Here is a 22887-nt window from a genome sequence, read left to right on the forward strand (position 1 = left end):
ACCCTGTGGGAGTCTCACTGATTAACACTGAACCCTGTGTGAGTCTCACTGAGTAACACTGAACCCTGAGGGAGTCTCAGTTATTAACACTGAACCCTGAGGGAGTCTCACTGATTAACACTGAACACTGTGGGAGTCTCAATGATTAACACTGAACCCTGAGGGAGTCTCAGTAATTAACACTGAACCCTGAGGGAGTCTCACTGATTTACACTGAACACTGTGGGAGTCTCACTGATTAACACTGAACACTGTGGGAGTCTCACTGATTAACACTGAACCCTGTGGGAGTCTCACTGATTAACACTGAACCCTATGGGAGTCTCATTGATTAACACATGAACCCTGAGGGAGTCTCAGTTATTAACACTGAACCCTATGGGAGTCTCACTGACTAACACATGAAACCTGTGAGAGTCTCACTGATTTACACTGAACCCTGTGGGAGTCTCACTGATTAACACTGAACCCTTTGGGAGTCTCACTGATTAACACATCAACCCTGAGGGAGTCTCACTGATTAACACTGAACCCTGTGGGAGTCTCACTGATTAACACTGAACCCTGTGGGAGTCTCACTGAGTAACACTGAACCCTGAGGGAGTCTCAGTTATTAACACTGAACCCTGAGGGAGTCTCACTGATTAACAATGAACACTGTGGGAGTCTCACTGATTAACACATTAACCCTGAGGGAGTCTCACTGATTAACACTGAACCCTGTGGGAGTCTCACTGATTAACACTGAACCCTGTGGCAGTCTCACTGAGTAACACTGAACCCTGAGGGAGTCTCAGTTATTAACACTGAACCCTGAGGGAGTCTCACTGATTAACACTGAACACTGTGGGAGTCTCACTGATTAACACTGAACCCTGAGGGAGTCTCAGTAATTAACACTGAACCCTGAGGGAGTCTCACTGATTTACACTGAACACTGTGGGAGTCTCACTGATTAACACTGAACACTGTGGGAGTCTCACTGATTAACACTGAACCCTGTGGGAGTCTCACTGATTAACACTGAACCCTATGGGAGTCTCATTGATTAACACATGAACCCTGAGGGAGTCTCAGTTATTAACACTGAACCCTATGGGAGTCTCACTGACTAACACATGAACCCTGTGAGAGTCTCACTGATTTACACTGAACCCTGTGGGAGTCTCACTGATTAACACTGAACCCTTTGGGAGTCTCACTGATTAACACATTAACCCTGAGGGAGTCTCACTGATTAACACTGAACCCTGTGGGAGTCTCACTGATTAACACTGAACCCTGTGGGAGTCTCACTGAGTAACACTGAACTCTGAGGGAGTCTCAGTTATTAACACTGAACCCTGAGGGAGTCTCACTGATTAACACTGAACACTGTGGGAGTCTCACTGATTAACACTGAACCCTGAGGGAGTCTCAGTAATTAACACTGAACCCTGAGGGAGTCTCACTGATTTACACTGAACACTGTGGGAGTCTCACTGATTAACACTGAACACTGTGGGAGTCTCACTGATTAACACTGAACCCTGTGGGAGTTTCACTGATTAACACTGAACCCTATGGGAGTCTCATTGATTAACACTGAACCCTATGGGAGTCTCACTGATTAACACATGAACCCTGAGGGAGTCTCACTGATTAACACTGAACCCTATGGGAGTCTCACTGATTAACACTGAACCCTGTGGGAGTCTCACTGATTAACACTGAACCATATGGGAGTCTCACTGATCAACACTGAACCCTGTGGGAGTCTCACTGATTAACACTGCACCCTATGGGAGTTTCACTGATTAACACTGAACCCTGTGGGAGACTCACTGATTAACACTGAACCCTGTGGGAGTCTCACTGATTAACACTGATCCCTGTGGGAGTCTCACTGCTTATCACTGAACCCTATGGGAGTCTCACTGATTAACACTGAACCCTGTGAGAGTCTCACTGATTAAGACCGAACCCTATGGGAGTCTCACTGATTAACACTGAAACCTATGGGAGTCTCACTGATTAACACTGAACCCTATGGGAGTTTCACTGATTAACACTCAACCCTGTGGGAGTCTCACTGATTAACACTGAACCCTATGGGAGTCTCACTGATTAACACATGAACCCTGTGGGAGTCTCACTGATTTACACTGAACCCTGTGGGAGTCTCACTGATTAACACTGAACCATATGGGAGTCTCACTGATTAACACATGAACCCTGAGGGAGTCTCACTGATTAACACTGAACCCTGTGGGAGTCTCACTGATTAACACTGAACCCTATCGGAGTCTCACTGACTAACACATGAACCCTGTGAGAGTCTCACTGATTTACACTGAACCCTGTGGGAGTCTCACTGATTAACACTGAACCCTTTGGGAGTCTCACTGATTAACACATTAACCCTGAGGGAGTCTCACTGATTAACACTGAACCCTGTGGGAGTCTCACTGATTAACACTGAACCCTGTGGGAGTCTCACTGAGTAACACTGAACCCTCAGGGAGTCTCAGTTATTAACACTGAACCCTGAGGGAGTCTCACTGATTAACACTGAACCCTGTGGGAGTCTCACTGATTAACACTGAACCCTATGGGAGTCTCACTGATTAACACATGAACCCTGAGGGAGTCTCACTGATTAACACTGAACCCTATGGGAGTCTCACTGATTAACACTGAACCCTGTGGGAGTCTCACTGATTAAGACTGAACCCTATGGGAGTCTCACTGATTAACACTGAACTCTATGGGATTCTCACTGATTAAAACTGAACCCTATGGGAGTATCACTGATTAACACTGAACCCTGTGGGAGTCTCAGTTATTAACACTGAACCCTGAGGGAGTCTCACTGATTAACACTGAACCCTGTGGGAGTCTCACTGATTAACACTGAACCCTGAGGGAGTCTCAGTTATTAACACTGAACCCTGAGGGAGTCTCACTGATTACCACTGAACACTGTGGGAGTCTCACTGATTAACACTGAACACTGTGGGAGTCTCACTGATTAACACTGAACCCTATGGGAGTCTCACTGATTAACACATGAACCCTGAGGGAGTCTCACTGATTAACACTGAACCCTGTGGGAGTCTCACTGATTAACACTGAACCCTGTGGGAGTCTCACTGATTAACACTGAAACCTGTGGGAGTCTCACTGATTAAGACTGAACCCTATGGGAGTATCACTGATTAACACTGAACCCTATGGGAGTCTCACTGATTAACACTGAACCCTGTGGGAGTCTCACTGATTAAGACTGAACCCTATGGGAGTCACACTGATTAACACTGAACTCTCTGGGATTCTTACTGATTAACTCTGAACCCTATGGGAGTCTCACTGATTAACACTGAACCCTGTGGGAGTCTCACTGATTAACACTGAACCCTATGGGAGTCTCACTGACTAACACATGAACCCTGTGGGAGTCTCACTGATTTACACTGAACCCTGTGGGAGTCTCACTGATTAACACTGAACCCTGTGGGAGTCTCACTGATTAACACTGGACCCTATGGGAGTCTCATTGATTAACACATGAACCCTGTGGGAGTCTCACTGATTAACACTGATCCCTGTGGGAGTCTCACTGCTTAACACAGAACCCTGTGGGAGTCTCATTGATTAACACTGAAACCTATGGGAGTCTCACTGATTAACACATGAACCCTGTGGGAGTCTCACTGATTTACACTGAACCCTGTGGGAGTCTCACTGATTAACACTGAACCCTATGGGAGTCTCACTGATTAACACATGAACCCTGAGGGAGTCTCACTGATTAACACTGAACCATATGGGAGTCTCACTGATTAACACTGAACCCTGTGGGAGTCTCACTGATTAAGACTGAACCCTATGGGAGTCACACTGATTAACACTGAACGCTCTGGGATTCTTATTGATTAATTCTGAACCCTATGGGAGTCTCACTGATTAACACTGAACCCTGTGGGAGTCTCACTGATTAACACTGAACCCTATGGGAGTCTCACTGACTAACACATGCACCCTGTGGGAGTCTCACTGATTTACACTGAACCCTGTGGGAGTCTCACTGATTAACACTGAACCCTATGGGAGTCTCACTGATTAACACATTAACCCTGAGGGAGTCTCACTGATTAACACTGAACCCTGTGGGAGTCTCACTGATTAACACTGATCCCTGTGGGAGTCTCACTGCTTAACACTGAACCCTATGGGAGTCTCAGTGATTAACACTGAACCCTGTGGGAGTCTCACTGATTAACACTGAACCCTGAGGGAGTCTCAGTAATTAACACTGAACCCTGAGGGAGACTCACTGATTTACACTGAACCCTGTGGGAGTCTCACTGATTAACACTGAACCATATGGGAGTCTCACTGATTAACACATGAACCCGGAGGGAGTCTCACTGATTAACACTGAACCCTGTGGGAGTCTCACTGATTAACACTGAACCCTATGGGAGTCTCACTGACTAACACATGAAACCTGTGAGAGTATCACTGATTTACACTGAACCCTGTGGGAGTCTCACTGATTAACACTGAACCCTTTGGGAGTCTCACTGATTAACACATTAACCCTGAGGGAGTCTCACTGATTAACACTGAACCCTGTGGGAGTCTCACTGATTAACACTGAACCCTGTGGGAGTCTCACTGAGTAACACTGAACCCTGAGGGAGTCTCAGTTATTAACACTGAACCCTATGGGAGTCTCACTGACTAACACTGAACGCTGTGGGAGTCTCACTGACTAACACATGAACCCTGTGAGAGTCTCACTGATTTACACTGAACCCTGTGGGAGTCTCACTGATTAACACTGAACCCTTTGGGAGTCTCACTGATTAACACATTAACCCTGAGGGAGTCTCACTGATTAACACTGAACCCCATGGGAGTCTCACTGATTAACACTGAACCCTGTGGGAGTCTCACTGAGTAACACTGAACCCTGAGGGAGTCTCAGTTATTAACACTGAACCCTATGGGAGTCTCACTGACTAACACATGAACCCTGTGAGAGTCTCACTGATTTACACTGAACCCTGTGGGAGTCTCACTGATTAACACTGAACCCTTTGGGAGTCTCACTGATTAACACATTAACCCTGAGGGAGTCTCACTGATTAACACTGAACCCTGTGGGAGTCTCACTGATTAACACTGAACCCTGTGTGAGTCTCACTGAGTAACACTGAACCCTGAGGGAGTCTCAGTTATTAACACTGAACCCTGAGGGAGTCTCACTGATTAACACTGAACACTGTGGGAGTCTCAATGATTAACACTGAACCCTGAGGGAGTCTCAGTAATTAACACTGAACCCTGAGGGAGTCTCACTGATTTACACTGAACACTGTGGGAGTCTCACTGATTAACACTGAACACTGTGGGAGTCTCACTGATTAACACTGAACCCTGTGGGAGTCTCACTGATTAACACTGAACCCTATGGGAGTCTCATTGATTAACACATGAACCCTGAGGGAGTCTCAGTTATTAACACTGAACCCTATGGGAGTCTCACTGACTAACACATGAACCCTGTGAGAGTCTCACTGATTTACACTGAACCCTGTGGGAGTCTCACTGATTAACACTGAACCCTTTGGGAGTCTCACTGATTAACACATTAACCCTGAGGGAGTCTCACTGATTAACACTGAACCCTGTGGGAGTCTCACTGATTAACACTGAACCCTGTGGGAGTCTCACTGAGTAACACTGAACCCTGAGGGAGTCTCAGTTATTAACACTGAACCCTGAGGGAGTCTCACTGATTAACAATGAACACTGTGGGAGTCTCACTGATTAACACATTAACCCTGAGGGAGTCTCACTGATTAACACTGAACCCTGTGGGAGTCTCACTGATTAACACTGAACCCTGTGGGAGTCTCACTGAGTAACACTGAACCCTGAGGGAGTCTCAGTTATTAACACTGAACCCTGAGGGAGTCTCACTGATTAACACTGAACACTGTGGGAGTCTCACTGATTAACACTGAACCCTGAGGGAGTCTCAGTAATTAACACTGAACCCTGAGGGAGTCTCACTGATTTACACTGAACACTGTGGGAGTCTCACTGATTAACACTGAACACTGTGGGAGTCTCACTGATTAACACTGAACCCTGTGGGAGTCTCACTGATTAACACTGAACCCTATGGGAGTCTCATTGATTAACACATGAACCCTGAGGGAGTCTCAGTTATTAACACTGAACCCTATGGGAGTCTCACTGACTAACACATGAACCCTGTGAGAGTCTCACTGATTTACACTGAACCCTGTGGGAGTCTCACTGATTAACACTGAACCCTTTGGGAGTCTCACTGATTAACACATTAACCCTGAGGGAGTCTCACTGATTAACACTGAACCCTGTGGGAGTCTCACTGATTAACACTGAACCCTGTGGGAGTCTCACTGAGTAACACTGAACTCTGAGGGAGTCTCAGTTATTAACACTGAACCCTGAGGGAGTCTCACTGATTAACACTGAACACTGTGGGAGTCTCACTGATTAACTCTGAACCCTGAGGGAGTCTCAGTAATTAACACTGAACCCTGAGGGAGTCTCACTGATTTACACTGAACACTGTGGGAGTCTCACTGAATAACACTGAACACTGTGGGAGTCTCACTGATTAACACTGGTACCCTGTGGGAGTCTCACTGATTAACACTGAACCCTATGGGAGTCTCATTGATTAACACATGAACCCTGAGGGAGTCTCACTGATTAACACAGAACACTGTGGGAGTCTCACTGATTAACACTGAACCCTGTGGGAGTGTCACTGATTAACACTGAACCCTATGGGAGTCTGATTGATTAACACTGAACCCTATGGGAGTCTCACTGATTAACACATGAACCCTGTGGGAGTCTCACTGATTAACACTGAACCCTGTGGGAGTCTCAGTTATTAACACTGAACCCTGAGGGAGTCTCACTGATTAACACTGAACACTGGGGAAGTCTCACTGATTAACACTGAACACTGTGGGAGTCTCACTGATTAACACTGAACCATGTGGGAGTCTCACTAATTAACACTGAACCCTATGGGAGTCTCATTGATTAACACATTAACCCAGAGGGAGTCTTACTGATTAACACTGAACCCTGTGGGAGTCTCACTGATTAACACTGAACCCTGTGGGAGTCTCATTGATTAACACTGAACCCTATGGGAGTCTCACTGATTAACACATGAACCCTGAGGGAGTCTCAATGATTAACACTGAACCCTGTGGGAGTTTCACTGATTAACACTGAACCCTATGGGAGTCTCATTGATTAACACTGAACCCTATGGGAGTCTCACTGATTAACACATGAACCCTGAGGGAGTCTCACTGATTAACACTGAACCCTATGGGAGTCTCACTGATTAACACTGAACCCTGTGGGAGTCTCACTGATTAACACTGAACCATATGGGAGTCTCACTGATCAACACTGAACCCTGTGGGAGTGTCACTGATTAACACTGCACCCTATGGGAGTTTCACTGATTAACACTGAACCCTGTGGGAGTCTCACTGATTAACACTGAACCCTGTGGGAGTCTCACTGATTAACACATGAACCCTGAGGGAGTCTCACTGATTAACACTGAACCATATGGGAGTCTCACTGATTAACACTGAACCCTGTGGGAGTCTCACTGATTAAGACTGAACCCTATGGGAGTCACACTGATTAACACTGAACGCTCTGGGATTCTTATTGATTAATTCTGAACCCTATGGGAGTCTCACTGATTAACACTGAACCCTGTGGGAGTCTCACTGATTAACACTGAACCCTATGGGAGTCTCACTGACTAACACATGCACCCTGTGGGAGTCTCACTGATTTACACTGAACCCTGTGGGAGTCTCACTGATTAACACTGAACCCTATGGGAGTCTCACTGATTAACACATTAACCCTGAGGGAGTCTCACTGATTAACACTGAACCCTGTGGGAGTCTCACTGATTAACACTGATCCCTGTGGGAGTCTCACTGCTTAACACTGAACCCTATGGGAGTCTCAGTGATTAACACTGAACCCTGTGGGAGTCTCACTGATTAACACTGAACCCTGAGGGAGTCTCAGTAATTAACACTGAACCCTGAGGGAGACTCACTGATTTACACTGAACCCTGTGGGAGTCTCACTGATTAACACTGAACCATATGGGAGTCTCACTGATTAACACATGAACCCGGAGGGAGTCTCACTGATTAACACTGAACCCTGTGGGAGTCTCACTGATTAACACTGAACCCTATGGGAGTCTCACTGACTAACACATGAAACCTGTGAGAGTATCACTGATTTACACTGAACCCTGTGGGAGTCTCACTGATTAACACTGAACCCTTTGGGAGTCTCACTGATTAACACATTAACCCTGAGGGAGTCTCACTGATTAACACTGAACCCTGTGGGAGTCTCACTGATTAACACTGAACCCTGTGGGAGTCTCACTGAGTAACACTGAACCCTGAGGGAGTCTCAGTTATTAACACTGAACCCTATGGGAGTCTCACTGACTAACACTGAACGCTGTGGGAGTCTCACTGACTAACACATGAACCCTGTGAGAGTCTCACTGATTTACACTGAACCCTGTGGGAGTCTCACTGATTAACACTGAACCCTTTGGGAGTCTCACTGATTAACACATTAACCCTGAGGGAGTCTCACTGATTAACACTGAACCCCATGGGAGTCTCACTGATTAACACTGAACCCTGTGGGAGTCTCACTGAGTAACACTGAACCCTGAGGGAGTCTCAGTTATTAACACTGAACCCTATGGGAGTCTCACTGACTAACACATGAACCCTGTGAGAGTCTCACTGATTTACACTGAACCCTGTGGGAGTCTCACTGATTAACACTGAACCCTTTGGGAGTCTCACTGATTAACACATTAACCCTGAGGGAGTCTCACTGATTAACACTGAACCCTGTGGGAGTCTCACTGATTAACACTGAACCCTGTGTGAGTCTCACTGAGTAACACTGAACCCTGAGGGAGTCTCAGTTATTAACACTGAACCCTGAGGGAGTCTCACTGATTAACACTGAACACTGTGGGAGTCTCAATGATTAACACTGAACCCTGAGGGAGTCTCAGTAATTAACACTGAACCCTGAGGGAGTCTCACTGATTTACACTGAACACTGTGGGAGTCTCACTGATTAACACTGAACACTGTGGGAGTCTCACTGATTAACACTGAACCCTGTGGGAGTCTCACTGATTAACACTGAACCCTATGGGAGTCTCATTGATTAACACATGAACCCTGAGGGAGTCTCAGTTATTAACACTGAACCCTATGGGAGTCTCACTGACTAACACATGAACCCTGTGAGAGTCTCACTGATTTACACTGAACCCTGTGGGAGTCTCACTGATTAACACTGAACCCTTTGGGAGTCTCACTGATTAACACATTAACCCTGAGGGAGTCTCACTGATTAACACTGAACCCTGTGGGAGTCTCACTGATTAACACTGAACCCTGTGGGAGTCTCACTGAGTAACACTGAACCCTGAGGGAGTCTCAGTTATTAACACTGAACCCTGAGGGAGTCTCACTGATTAACAATGAACACTGTGGGAGTCTCACTGATTAACACATTAACCCTGAGGGAGTCTCACTGATTAACACTGAACCCTGTGGGAGTCTCACTGATTAACACTGAACCCTGTGGGAGTCTCACTGAGTAACACTGAACCCTGAGGGAGTCTCAGTTATTAACACTGAACCCTGAGGGAGTCTCACTGATTAACACTGAACACTGTGGGAGTCTCACTGATTAACACTGAACCCTGAGGGAGTCTCAGTAATTAACACTGAACCCTGAGGGAGTCTCACTGATTTACACTGAACACTGTGGGAGTCTCACTGATTAACACTGAACACTGTGGGAGTCTCACTGATTAACACTGAACCCTGTGGGAGTCTCACTGATTAACACTGAACCCTATGGGAGTCTCATTGATTAACACATGAACCCTGAGGGAGTCTCAGTTATTAACACTGAACCCTATGGGAGTCTCACTGACTAACACATGAACCCTGTGAGAGTCTCACTGATTTACACTGAACCCTGTGGGAGTCTCACTGATTAACACTGAACCCTTTGGGAGTCTCACTGATTAACACATTAACCCTGAGGGAGTCTCACTGATTAACACTGAACCCTGTGGGAGTCTCACTGATTAACACTGAACCCTGTGGGAGTCTCACTGAGTAACACTGAACTCTGAGGGAGTCTCAGTTATTAACACTGAACCCTGAGGGAGTCTCACTGATTAACACTGAACACTGTGGGAGTCTCACTGATTAACTCTGAACCCTGAGGGAGTCTCAGTAATTAACACTGAACCCTGAGGGAGTCTCACTGATTTACACTGAACACTGTGGGAGTCTCACTGAATAACACTGAACACTGTGGGAGTCTCACTGATTAACACTGGTACCCTGTGGGAGTCTCACTGATTAACACTGAACCCTATGGGAGTCTCATTGATTAACACATGAACCCTGAGGGAGTCTCACTGATTAACACAGAACACTGTGGGAGTCTCACTGATTAACACTGAACCCTGTGGGAGTGTCACTGATTAACACTGAACCCTATGGGAGTCTGATTGATTAACACTGAACCCTATGGGAGTCTCACTGATTAACACATGAACCCTGTGGGAGTCTCACTGATTAACACTGAACCCTGTGGGAGTCTCAGTTATTAACACTGAACCCTGAGGGAGTCTCACTGATTAACACTGAACACTGGGGAAGTCTCACTGATTAACACTGAACACTGTGGGAGTCTCACTGATTAACACTGAACCATGTGGGAGTCTCACTAATTAACACTGAACCCTATGGGAGTCTCATTGATTAACACATTAACCCAGAGGGAGTCTTACTGATTAACACTGAACCCTGTGGGAGTCTCACTGATTAACACTGAACCCTGTGGGAGTCTCATTGATTAACACTGAACCCTATGGGAGTCTCACTGATTAACACATGAACCCTGAGGGAGTCTCAATGATTAACACTGAACCCTGTGGGAGTTTCACTGATTAACACTGAACCCTATGGGAGTCTCATTGATTAACACTGAACCCTATGGGAGTCTCACTGATTAACACATGAACCCTGAGGGAGTCTCACTGATTAACACTGAACCCTATGGGAGTCTCACTGATTAACACTGAACCCTGTGGGAGTCTCACTGATTAACACTGAACCATATGGGAGTCTCACTGATCAACACTGAACCCTGTGGGAGTGTCACTGATTAACACTGCACCCTATGGGAGTTTCACTGATTAACACTGAACCCTGTGGGAGTCTCACTGATTAACACTGAACCCTGTGGGAGTCTCACTGATTAACACTGATCCCTGTGGGAGTCTCACTGCTTATCACTGAACCCTATGGGAGTCTCACTGATTAACACTGAACCCTGTGAGAGTCTCACTGATTAAGACCGAACCCTATGGGAGTCTCACTGATTAACACTGAAACCTATGGGAGTCTCACTGATTAACACTGAACCCTATGGGAGTTTCACTGATTAACACTGAACCCTGTGGGAGTCTCACTGATTAACACTGAACCCTATGGGAGTCTCACTGATTAACACATGAACCCTGTGGGAGTCTCACTGATTTACACTGAACCCTGTGGGAGTCTCACTGATTAACACTGAACCATATGGGAGTCTCACTGATTAACACTGAACCCTGTGGGAGTCTCACTGATTAACACTGAACCCTATGGGAGTCTCACTGACTAACACATGAACCCTGTGAGAGTCTCACTGATTTACACTGAACCCTGTGGGAGTCTCACTGATTAACACTGAACCCTTTGGGAGTCTCACTGATTAACACATTAACCCTGAGGGAGTCTCACTGATTAACACTGAACCCTGTGGGAGTCTCACTGATTAACACTGAACCCTGTGGGAGTCTCACTGAGTAACACTGAACCCTGAGGGAGTCTCAGTTATTAACACTGAACCCTGAGGGAGTCTCACTGATTAACACTGAACCCTGTGGGAGTCTCACTGATTAACACTGAACCCTATGGGAGTCTCACTGATTAACACATGAACCCTGAGGGAGTCTCACTGATTAACATTGAACCCTATGGGAGTCTCACTGATTAACACTGAACCCTGTGGGAGTCTCACTGATTAAGACTGAACCCTATGGGAGTCTCACTGATTAACACTGAACTCTATTGGATTCTCACTGATTAACACTGAACCCTATGGGAGTCTCACTGATTAACACTGAACCCTGTGGGAGTCTCAGTTATTAACACTGAACCCTGAGGGAGTCTCACTGATTAATACTGAACCCTGTGGGAGTCTCACTGATTAACACTGAACCCTGTGGGAGTTTCACTGATTAACACTGAACCCTATGGGAGTCTCATTGATTAACACTGAACCCTATGGGAGTCTCACTGATTAACACATGAACCCTGAGGGAGTCTCACTGATTAACACTGAACCCTATGGGAGTCTCACTGATTAACACTGAACCCTGTGGGAGTCTCACTGATTAACACTGAACCATATGGGAGTCTCACTGATCAACACTGAACCCTGTGGGAGTGTCACTGATTAACACTGCACCCTATGGGAGTTTCACTGATTAACACTGAACCCTGTGGGAGTCTCACTGATTAACACTGAACCCTGTGGGAGTCTCACTGATTAACACTGATCCCTGTGGGAGTCTCACTGCTTATCACTGAACCCTATGGGAGTCTCACTGATTAACACTGAACCCTGTGAGAGTCTCACTGATTAAGACCGAACCCTATGGGAGTCTCACTGATTAACACTGAAACCTATGGGAGTCTCACTGATTAACACTGAACCCTATGGGAGTTTCACTGATTAACACTGAACCCTGTGGGAGTCTCACTGATTAACACTGAACCCTATGGGAGTCTCACTGATTAACACATGAACCCTGTGGGAGTCTCACTGATTTACACTGAACCCTGTGGGAGTCTCACTGATTAACACTGAACCATATGGGAGTCTCACTGATTAACACTGAACCCTGTGGGAGTCTCACTGATTAACACTGAACCCTATGGGAGTCTCACTGACTAACACATGAACCCTGTGAGAGTCTCACTGATTTACACTGAACCCTGTGGGAGTCTCACTGATTAACACTGAACCCTTTGGGAGTCTCACTGATTAACACATTAACCCTGAGGGAGTCTCACTGATTAACACTGAACCCTGTGGGAGTCTCACTGATTAACACATGAACCCTGTGGGAGTCTCACTGAATTACACTGAACCCTGTGGGAGTCTCACTGATTAACACTGAACCCTATGGGAGTCTCACTGATTAACACATGAACCCTGAGGGAGTCTCACTGATTAACACTGAACCCTATGGGAGTGTCACTGATTAACACTGAACCCTGTGGGAGTCTCACTGATTAAGACTGAACCCTATGGGAGTCTCACTGATTAACACCGAACTCTATGGGATTCTCACTGATTAACACTGAACCCTATGGGAGTCTCACTGATTAACACTGAACCCTGTGGGAGTCTCAGTTATTAACACTGAACCCTGAGGGAGTCTCACTGATTAACACTGAACCCTGTGGGAGTCTCACTGATTAACACTGAACCCTGAGGGAGTCTCAGTTATTAACACTGAACCCTGAGGGAGTCTCACTGATTAACACTGAACACTGTGGGAGTCTCACTGATTAACACTGAACACTGTGGGAGTCTCACTGATTAACACTGAACCCTGTGGGAGTCTCACTGATTAACACATGAACCCTGTGGGAGTCTCACTGATTAACACTTAACCCTGTGGGAGTCTCACTGATTAACACTGAAACCTGTGGGAGTCTCACTGATTAACACTGAACCCTATGGGAGTATCACTGATTAACACTGAACCCTATGGGAGTCTCACTGATTAACACTGAACCCTGTGGGAGTCTCACTGATTAACACATGAACCCTGAGGGAGTCTCACTGATTAACACTGAACCCTATGGGAGTGTCACTGATTAACACTGAACCCTGTGGGAGTCTCACTGATTAAGACTGAACCCTATGGGAGTCTCACTGATTAACACTGAACTCTTTGGGATTCTCACTGATTAACACTGAACCCTATGGGAGTCTCACTGATTAACACTGAACCCTGTGGGAGTCTCAGTTATTAACACTGAACCCTGAGGGAGTCTCACTGATTAACACTGAACCCTGTGGGAGTCTCACTGATTAACACTGAACCCTGAGGGAGTCTCAGTTATTAACACTGAACCCTGAGGGAGTCTCACTGATTACCACTGAACACTGTGGGAGTCTCACTGATTAACACTGAACCCTATGGGAGTCTCACTGATTAACACATGAACCCTGAGGGAGTCTCACTGATTAACACTGAACCCTGTGGGAGTCTCACTGATTAACACTGAACCCTGTGGGAGTCTCACTGATTAACACTGAAACCTGTGGGAGTCTCACTGATTAACACTGAACCCTATGGGAGTATCACTGATTAACACTGAACCTATGGGAGTCTCACTGATTAACACTGAACCCTGTGGGAGTCTCACTGATTAAGACTGAACCCTATGGGAGTCACACTGATTAACACTGAACTCTCTGGGATTCTTACTGATTAACTCTGAACCCTATGGGAGTCTCACTGATTAACACTGAACCCTGTGGGAGTCTCACTGATTAACACTGAACCCTATGGGAGTCTCACTGACTAACACATGAACCCTGTGGGAGTCTCACTGATTTACACTGAACCCTGTGGGAGTCTCACTGATTAACACTGAACCCTGTGGGAGTCTCACTGATTAACACTGGACCCTATGGGAGTCTCATTGATTAACACATGAACCCTGTGGGTGTCTCACTGATTAACACTGATCCCTGTGGGAGTCTCACTGCTTAACACAGAACCCTGTGGGAGTGTCACTGATTAACACTGAACCCTATGGGAGTCTCATTGATTAACACTGAAACCTATGGGAGTCTCACTGATTAACACATGAACCCTGTGGGAGTCTCACTGAATTACACTGAACCCTGTGGGAGTCTCACTGATTAACACTGAACCCTATGGGAGTCTCACTGATTAACACATGAACCCTGAGGGAGTCTCACTGATTAACACTGAACCCTATGGGAGTGTCACTGATTAACACTGAACCCTGTGGGAGTCTCACTGATTAAGACTGAACCCTATGGGAGTCTCACTGATTAACACCGAACTCTATGGGATTCTCACTGATTAACACTGAACCCTATGGGAGTCTCACTGATTAACACTGAACCCTGTGGGAGTCTCAGTTATTAACACTGAACACTGAGGGAGTCTCACTGATTAACACTGAACCCTGTGGGAGTCTCACTGATTAACACTGAACCCTGAGGGAGTCTCAGTTATTAACACTGAACCCTGAGGGAGTCTCACTGATTAACACTGAACACTGTGGGAGTCTCACTGATTAACACTGAACACTGTGGGAGTCTCACTGATTAACACTGAACCCTGTGGGAGTCTCACTGATTAACACATGAACCCTGTGGGAGTCTCACTGATTAACACTTAACCCTGTGGGAGTCTCACTGATTAACACTGAAACCTGTGGGAGTCTCACTGATTAACACTGAACCCTATGGGAGTATCACTGATTAACACTGAACCCTATGGGAGTCTCACTGATTAACACTGAACCCTGTGGGAGTCTCACTGATTAACACATGAACCCTGAGGGAGTCTCACTGATTAACACTGAACCCTATGGGAGTGTCACTGATTAACACTGAACCCTGTGGGAGTCTCACTGATTAAGACTGAACCCTATGGGAGTCTAACTGATTAACACTGAACTCTATGGGATTCTCACTGATTAACACTGAACCCTATGGGAGTCTCACTGATTAACACTGAACCCTGTGGGAGTCTCAGTTATTAACACTGAACCCTGAGGGAGTCTCACTGATTAACACTGAACCCTGTGGGAGTCTCACTGATTAACACTGAACCCTGAGGGAGTCTCAGTTATTAACACTGAACCCTGAGGGAGTCTCACTGATTAACACTGAACACTGTGGGAGTCTCACTGATTAACACTGAACACTGTGGGAGTCTCACTGATTAACACTGAACCCTGTGGGAGTCTCACTGATTAACACATGAACCCTGTGGGAGTCTCACTGATTAACACTTAACCCTGTGGGAGTCTCACTGATTAACACTGAAACCTGTGGGAGTCTCACTGATTAACACTGAACCCTATGGGAGTATCACTGATTAACACTGAACCCTATGGGAGTCTCACTGATTAACACTGAACCCTGTGGGAGTCTCACTGATTAAGACTGAACCCTATGGGAGTCACACTGATTAACACTGAACGCTCTGGGATTCTTACTGATTAACTCTGAACCCTATGGGAGTCTCACTGATTAACACTGAACCCTGTGGGAGTCTCACTGATTAACACTGAACCCTATGGGAGTCTCACTGACTAACACATGCACCCTGTGGGAGTCTCACTGATTTACACTGAACCCTGTGGGAGTCTCACTGATTAACACTGAACCCTATGGGAGTCTCACTGATTAACACATTAACCCTGAGGGAGTCTCACTGATTAACACTGAACCCTGTGGGAGTCTCACTGATTAACACTGATCCCTGTGGGAGTCTCACTGCTTAACACTGAACCCTATGGGAGTCTCAGTGATTAACACTGAACCCTGTGGGAGTCTCACTGATTAACACTGAACCCTGAGGGAGTCTCAGTAATTAACACTGAACCCTGAGGGAGACTCACTGATTTACACTGAACCCTGTGGGAGTCTCACTGATTAACACTGAACCATATGGGAGTCTCACTGATTAACACATGAACCCTGAGGGAGTCTCACTGATTAACACTGAACCCTGTGGGAGTCTCACTGATTAACACTGAACCCTATGGGAGTCTCACTGACTAACACATGGACCCTGTGAGTGTCTCACTGATTTACACTGAACCCTGTGGGAGTCTCACTGATTAACACTGAACCCTTTGGGAGTCTCACTGATTAACACATTAACCCTGAGGGAGTCTCACTGATTAACACTGAACCCTGTGGGAGTCTCACTGATTAACACTGATCCCTGTGGGAGTCTCACTGAGTAACACTGAACCCTGAGGGAGTCTCAGTTATTAACACTGAACCCTGAGGGAGTCTCACTGATTAACACTGAACCCTGTGGGAGTCTCACTGATTAACACTGAACCCTATGGGAGTCTCACTGATTAACACATGAACCCTGAGGGAGTCTCACTGATTAACACTGAACCCTATGGGAGTCTCACTGATTAACACTGAACCCTGTGGGAGTCTCACTGATTAAGACTGAACCCTATGGGAGTCTCACTGATTAACACTGAACTCTATGGGATTCTCACTGATTAACACTGAACCCTACGGGAGTCTGACTGAATAACACTGAACCCTGTGGGAGTCTCAGTTATTAACACTGAACCCTGAGGGAGTCTCACTGATTAACACTGAACCCTGTGGGAGTCTCACTGATTAACACTGAACCCTGAGGGAGTCTCAGTTATTAACACTGAACCCTGAGGGAGTCTCACTGATTACCACTGAACACTGTGGGAGTCTCACTGATTAACACTGAACACTGTGGGAGTCTCACTGATTAACACTGAACCCTATGGGAGTCTCACTGATTAACACATGAACCCTGAGGGAGTCTCACTGATTAACACTGAACCCTGTGGGAGTCTCACTGATTAACACTGAACCCTGTGGGAGTCTCACTGATTAACACTGAAACCTGTGGGAGTCTCACTGATTAACACTGAACCCTATGGGAGTATCACTGATTAACACTGAACCCTATTGGAGTCTCACTGATTAACACTGAACCCTGTGGGAGTCTCACTGATTAAGACTGAACCCTATGAGAGTCACACTGATTAACACTGATCTCTCTGGGATTCTTACTGATTAACTCTGAACCCTATGGGAGTCTCACTGATTAACACTGAACCCTGTGGGAGTCTCACTGATTAACACTGAACCCTATGGGAGTCTCACTGACTAACACATGAACCCTGTGGGAGTCTCACTGATTTACACTGAACCCTGTGGGAGTCTCACTGATTAACACTGAAACCTGTGGGAGTCTCACTGATTAACACTGGACCCTATGGGAGTCTCATTGATTAACACATGAACCCTGTGGGAGTCTCACTGATTAACACTGATCCCTGTGGGAGTCTCACTGCTTAACACAGAACCCTGTGGGAGTGTCACTGATTAACACTGAACCCTATGGGAGTCTCACTGATTAACACTGAACCCTGTGGGAGTCTCACTGATTAACACATGAACCCTGTGGGAGTCTCACTGATTAACACTTAACCCTGTGGGAGTCTCACTGATTAACACTGAAACCTGTGGGAGTCTCACTGATTAACACTGAACCCTATGGGAGTATCACTGATTAACACTGAACCCTATGGGAGTCTCACTGATTAACACTGAACCCTGTGGGAGTCTCACTGATTAACACATGAACCCTGAGGGAGTCTCACTGATTAACACTGAACCCTATGGGAGTGTCACTGATTAACACTGAACCCTGTGGGAGTCTCACTGATTAAGACTGAACGCTATGGGAGTCTAACTGATTAACACTGAACTCTATGGGATTCTCACTGATTAACACTGAACCCTATGGGAGTCTCACTGATTAACACTGAACCCTGTGGGAGTCTCAGTTATTAACACTGAACCCTGAGGAAGTCTCACTGATTAACACTGAACCCTGTGGGAGTCTCACTGATTAACACTGAACCCTGAGGGAGTCTCAGTTATTAACACTGAACCCTGAGGGAGTCTCACTGATTAACACTGAACACTGTGGGAGTCTCACTGATTAACACTGAACACTGTGGGAGTCTCACTGATTAACACTGAACCCTGTGGGAGTCTCACTGATTAACACATGAACCCTGTGGGAGTCTCACTGATTAACACTTAACCCTGTGGGAGTCTCACTGATTAACACTGAAACCTGTGGGAGTCTCACTGATTAACACTGAAACCTATGGGAGTATCACTGATTAACACTGAACCCTATGGGAGTCTCACTGATTAACACTGAACCCTGTGGGAGTCTCACTGATTAAGACTGAACCCTATGGGAGTCACACTGATTAACACTGAACGCTCTGGGATTCTTACTGATTAACTCTGAACCCTATGGGAGTCTCACTGATTAACACTGAACCCTGTGGGAGTCTCACTGATTAACACTGAACCCTATGGGAGTCTCACTGACTAACACATGCACCCTGTGGGAGTCTCACTGATTTACACTGAACCCTGTGGGAGTCTCACTGATTAACACTGAACCCTATGGGAGTCTCACTGATTAACACATTAACCCTGAGGGAGTCTCACTGATTAACACTGAACCCTGTGGGAGTCTCACTGATTAACACTGATCCCTGTAGGAGTCTCACTGCTTAACACTGAACCCTATGGGAGTCTCAGTGATTAACACTGAACCCTGTGGGAGTCTCACTGATTAACACTGAACCCTGAGGGAGTCTCAGTAATTAACACTGAACCCTGAGGGAGACTCACTGATTTACACTGAACCCTGTGGGAGTCTCACTGATTAACACTGAACCATATGGGAGTCTCACTGATTAACACATGAACCCTGAGGGAGTCTCACTGATTAACACTGAACCCTGTGGGAGTCTCACTGATTAACACTGAACCCTATGGGAGTCTCACTGACTAACACATGAACCCTGTGAGTGTCTCACTGATTTACACTGAACCCTGTGGGAGTCTCACTGATTAACACTGAACCCTTTGGGAGTCTCACTGATTAACACATTAACCCTGAGGGAGTCTCACTGATTAACACTGAACCCTGTGGGAGTCTCACTGATTAACACTGATCCCTGTGGGAGTCTCACTGAGTAACACTGAACAATGAGGGAGTCTCAGTTATTAACACTGAACCCTGAGGGAGTCTCACTGATTAACACTGAAACCTGTGGGAGTCTCACTGATTAACACTGAACCCTATGGGAGTATCACTGATTAACACTGAACCCTATGGGAGTCTCACTGATTAACACTGAACCCTGTGGGAGTCTCACTGATTAACACATGAACCCTGAGGGAGTCTCACTGATTAACACTGAACCCTATGGGAGTGTCACTGATTAACACTGAACCCTGTGGGAGTCTCACTGATTAAGACTGAACCCTATGGGAGTCTAACTGATTAACACTGAACTCTATGGGATTCTCACTGATTAACACTGAACCCTATGGGAGTCTCACTGATTAACACTGAACCCTGTGGGAGTCTCAGTTATTAACACTGAACCCTGAGGGAGTCTCACTGATTAACACTGAACCCTGTGGGAGTCTCACTGATTAACACTGAACCCTGAGGGAGTCTCAGTTATTAACACTGAACCCTGAGGGAGTCTCACTGATTAACACTGAACACTGTGGGAGTCTCACTGATTAACACTGAACACTGTGGGAGTCTCACTGATTAACACTGAACCCTGTGGGAGTCTCACTGATTAACACATGAACCCTGTGGGAGTCTCACTGATTAACACTTAACCCTGTGGGAGTCTCACTGATTAACACTGAAACCTGTGGGAGTCTCACTGATTAACACTGAACCCTATGGGAGTATCACTGATTAACACTGAACCCTATGGGAGTCTCACTGATTAACACTGAACCCTGTGGGAGTCTCACTGATTAAGACTGAACCCTATGGGAGTCACACTGATTAACACTGAACGCTCTGGGATTCTTACTGATTAACTCTGAACCCTATGGGAGTCTCACTGATTAACACTGAACCCTGTGGGAGTCTCACTGATTAACACTGAACCCTATGGGAGTCTCACTGACTAACACATGCACCCTGTGGGAGTCTCACTGATTTACACTGAACCCTGTGGGAGTCTCACTGATTAACACTGAACCCTATGGGAGTCTCACTGATTAACACATTAACCCTGAGGGAGTCTCACTGATTAACACTGAACCCTGTGGGAGTCTCACTGATTAACACTGATCCCTGTGGGAGTCTCACTGCTTAACACTGAACCCTATGGGAGTCTCAGTGATTAACACTGAACCCTGTGGGAGTCTCACTGATTAACACTGAACCCTGAGGGAGTCTCAGTAATTAACACTGAACCCTGAGGGAGACTCACTGATTTACACTGAACCCTGTGGGAGTCTCACTGATTAACACTGAACCATATGGGAGTCTCACTGATTAACACATGAACCCTGAGGGAGTCTCACTGATTAACACTGAACCCTGTGGGAGTCTCACTGATTAACACTGAACCCTATGGGAGTCTCACTGACTAACACATGAACCCTGTGAGTGTCTCACTGATTTACACTGAACCCTGTGGGAGTCTCACTGATTAACACTGAACCCTTTGGGAGTCTCACTGATTAACACATTAACCCTGAGGGAGTCTCACTGATTAACACTGAACCCTGTGGGAGTCTCACTGATTAACACTGATCCCTGTGGGAGTCTCACTGAGTAACACTGAACCCTGAGGGAGTCTCAGTTATTAACACTGAACCCTGAGGGAGTCTCACTGATTAACACTGAACCCTGTGGGAGTCTCACTGATTAACACTGAACCCTATGGGAGTCTCACTGATTAACACATGAACCCTGAGGGAGTCTCACTGATTAACACTGAACCCCATGGGAGTCTCACTGATTTACACTGAACCCTGTGGCAGTCTCACTGATTAACACTGAACCCTATGGGAGTCTCACTGATTAACACATTAACCCTGAGGGAGTCTCACTGATTAACACTGAACCCTGTGGGAGTCTCACTGATTAACACTGATCCCTGTGGGAGTCTCACTGCTTAACACTGAACCCTATGGGAGTCTCAGTGATTAACACTGAACCCTGTGGGAGTCTCACTGATTAACACTGAACCCTGAGGGAGTCTCAGTAATTAACACTGAACCCTGAGGGAGACTCACTGATTTACACTGAACCCTGTGGGAGTCTCACTGATTAACACTGAACCATATGGGAGTCTCACTGATTAACACATGAACCCTGAGGGAGTCTCACTGATTAACACTGAACCCTGTGGGAGTCTCACTGATTAACACTGAACCCTATGGGAGTCTCACTGACTAACACATGAACCCTGTGAGTGTCTCACTGATTTACACTGAACCCTGTGGGAGTCTCACTGATTAACACTGAACCCTTTGGGAGTCTCACTGATTAACACATTAACCCTGAGGGAGTCTCACTGATTAACACTGAACCCTGTGGGAGTCTCACTGATTAACACTGATCCCTGTGGGAGTCTCACTGAGTAACACTGAACCCTGAGGGAGTCTCAGTTATTAACACTGAACCCTGAGGGAGTCTCACTGATTAACACTGAACCCTGTGGGAGTCTCACTGATTAACACTGAACCCTATGGGAGTCTCACTGATTAACACATGAACCCTGAGGGAGTCTCACTGATTAACACTGAACCCTATGGGAGTCTCACTGATTAACACTGAACCCTGTGGGAGTCTCACTGATTAAGACTGAACCCTATGGGAGTCTCACTGATTAACACTGAACTCTATGGGATTCTCACTGATTAACACTGAACCCTACGGGAGTCTCACTGAATAACACTGAACCCTGTGGGAGTCTCAGTTATTAACACTGAACCCTGAGGGAGTCTCACTGA

The sequence above is a fragment of the Petromyzon marinus genome, unplaced genomic scaffold (genome assembly GCF_048934315.1).
Source record: "Petromyzon marinus isolate PM22_M1 ecotype Great Lakes invasive population unplaced genomic scaffold, UKy_Petmar_22M1.pri1.0 PM_Scaffold_15, whole genome shotgun sequence".
Classification (NCBI taxonomy): domain Eukaryota; kingdom Metazoa; phylum Chordata; class Hyperoartia; order Petromyzontiformes; family Petromyzontidae; genus Petromyzon; species Petromyzon marinus.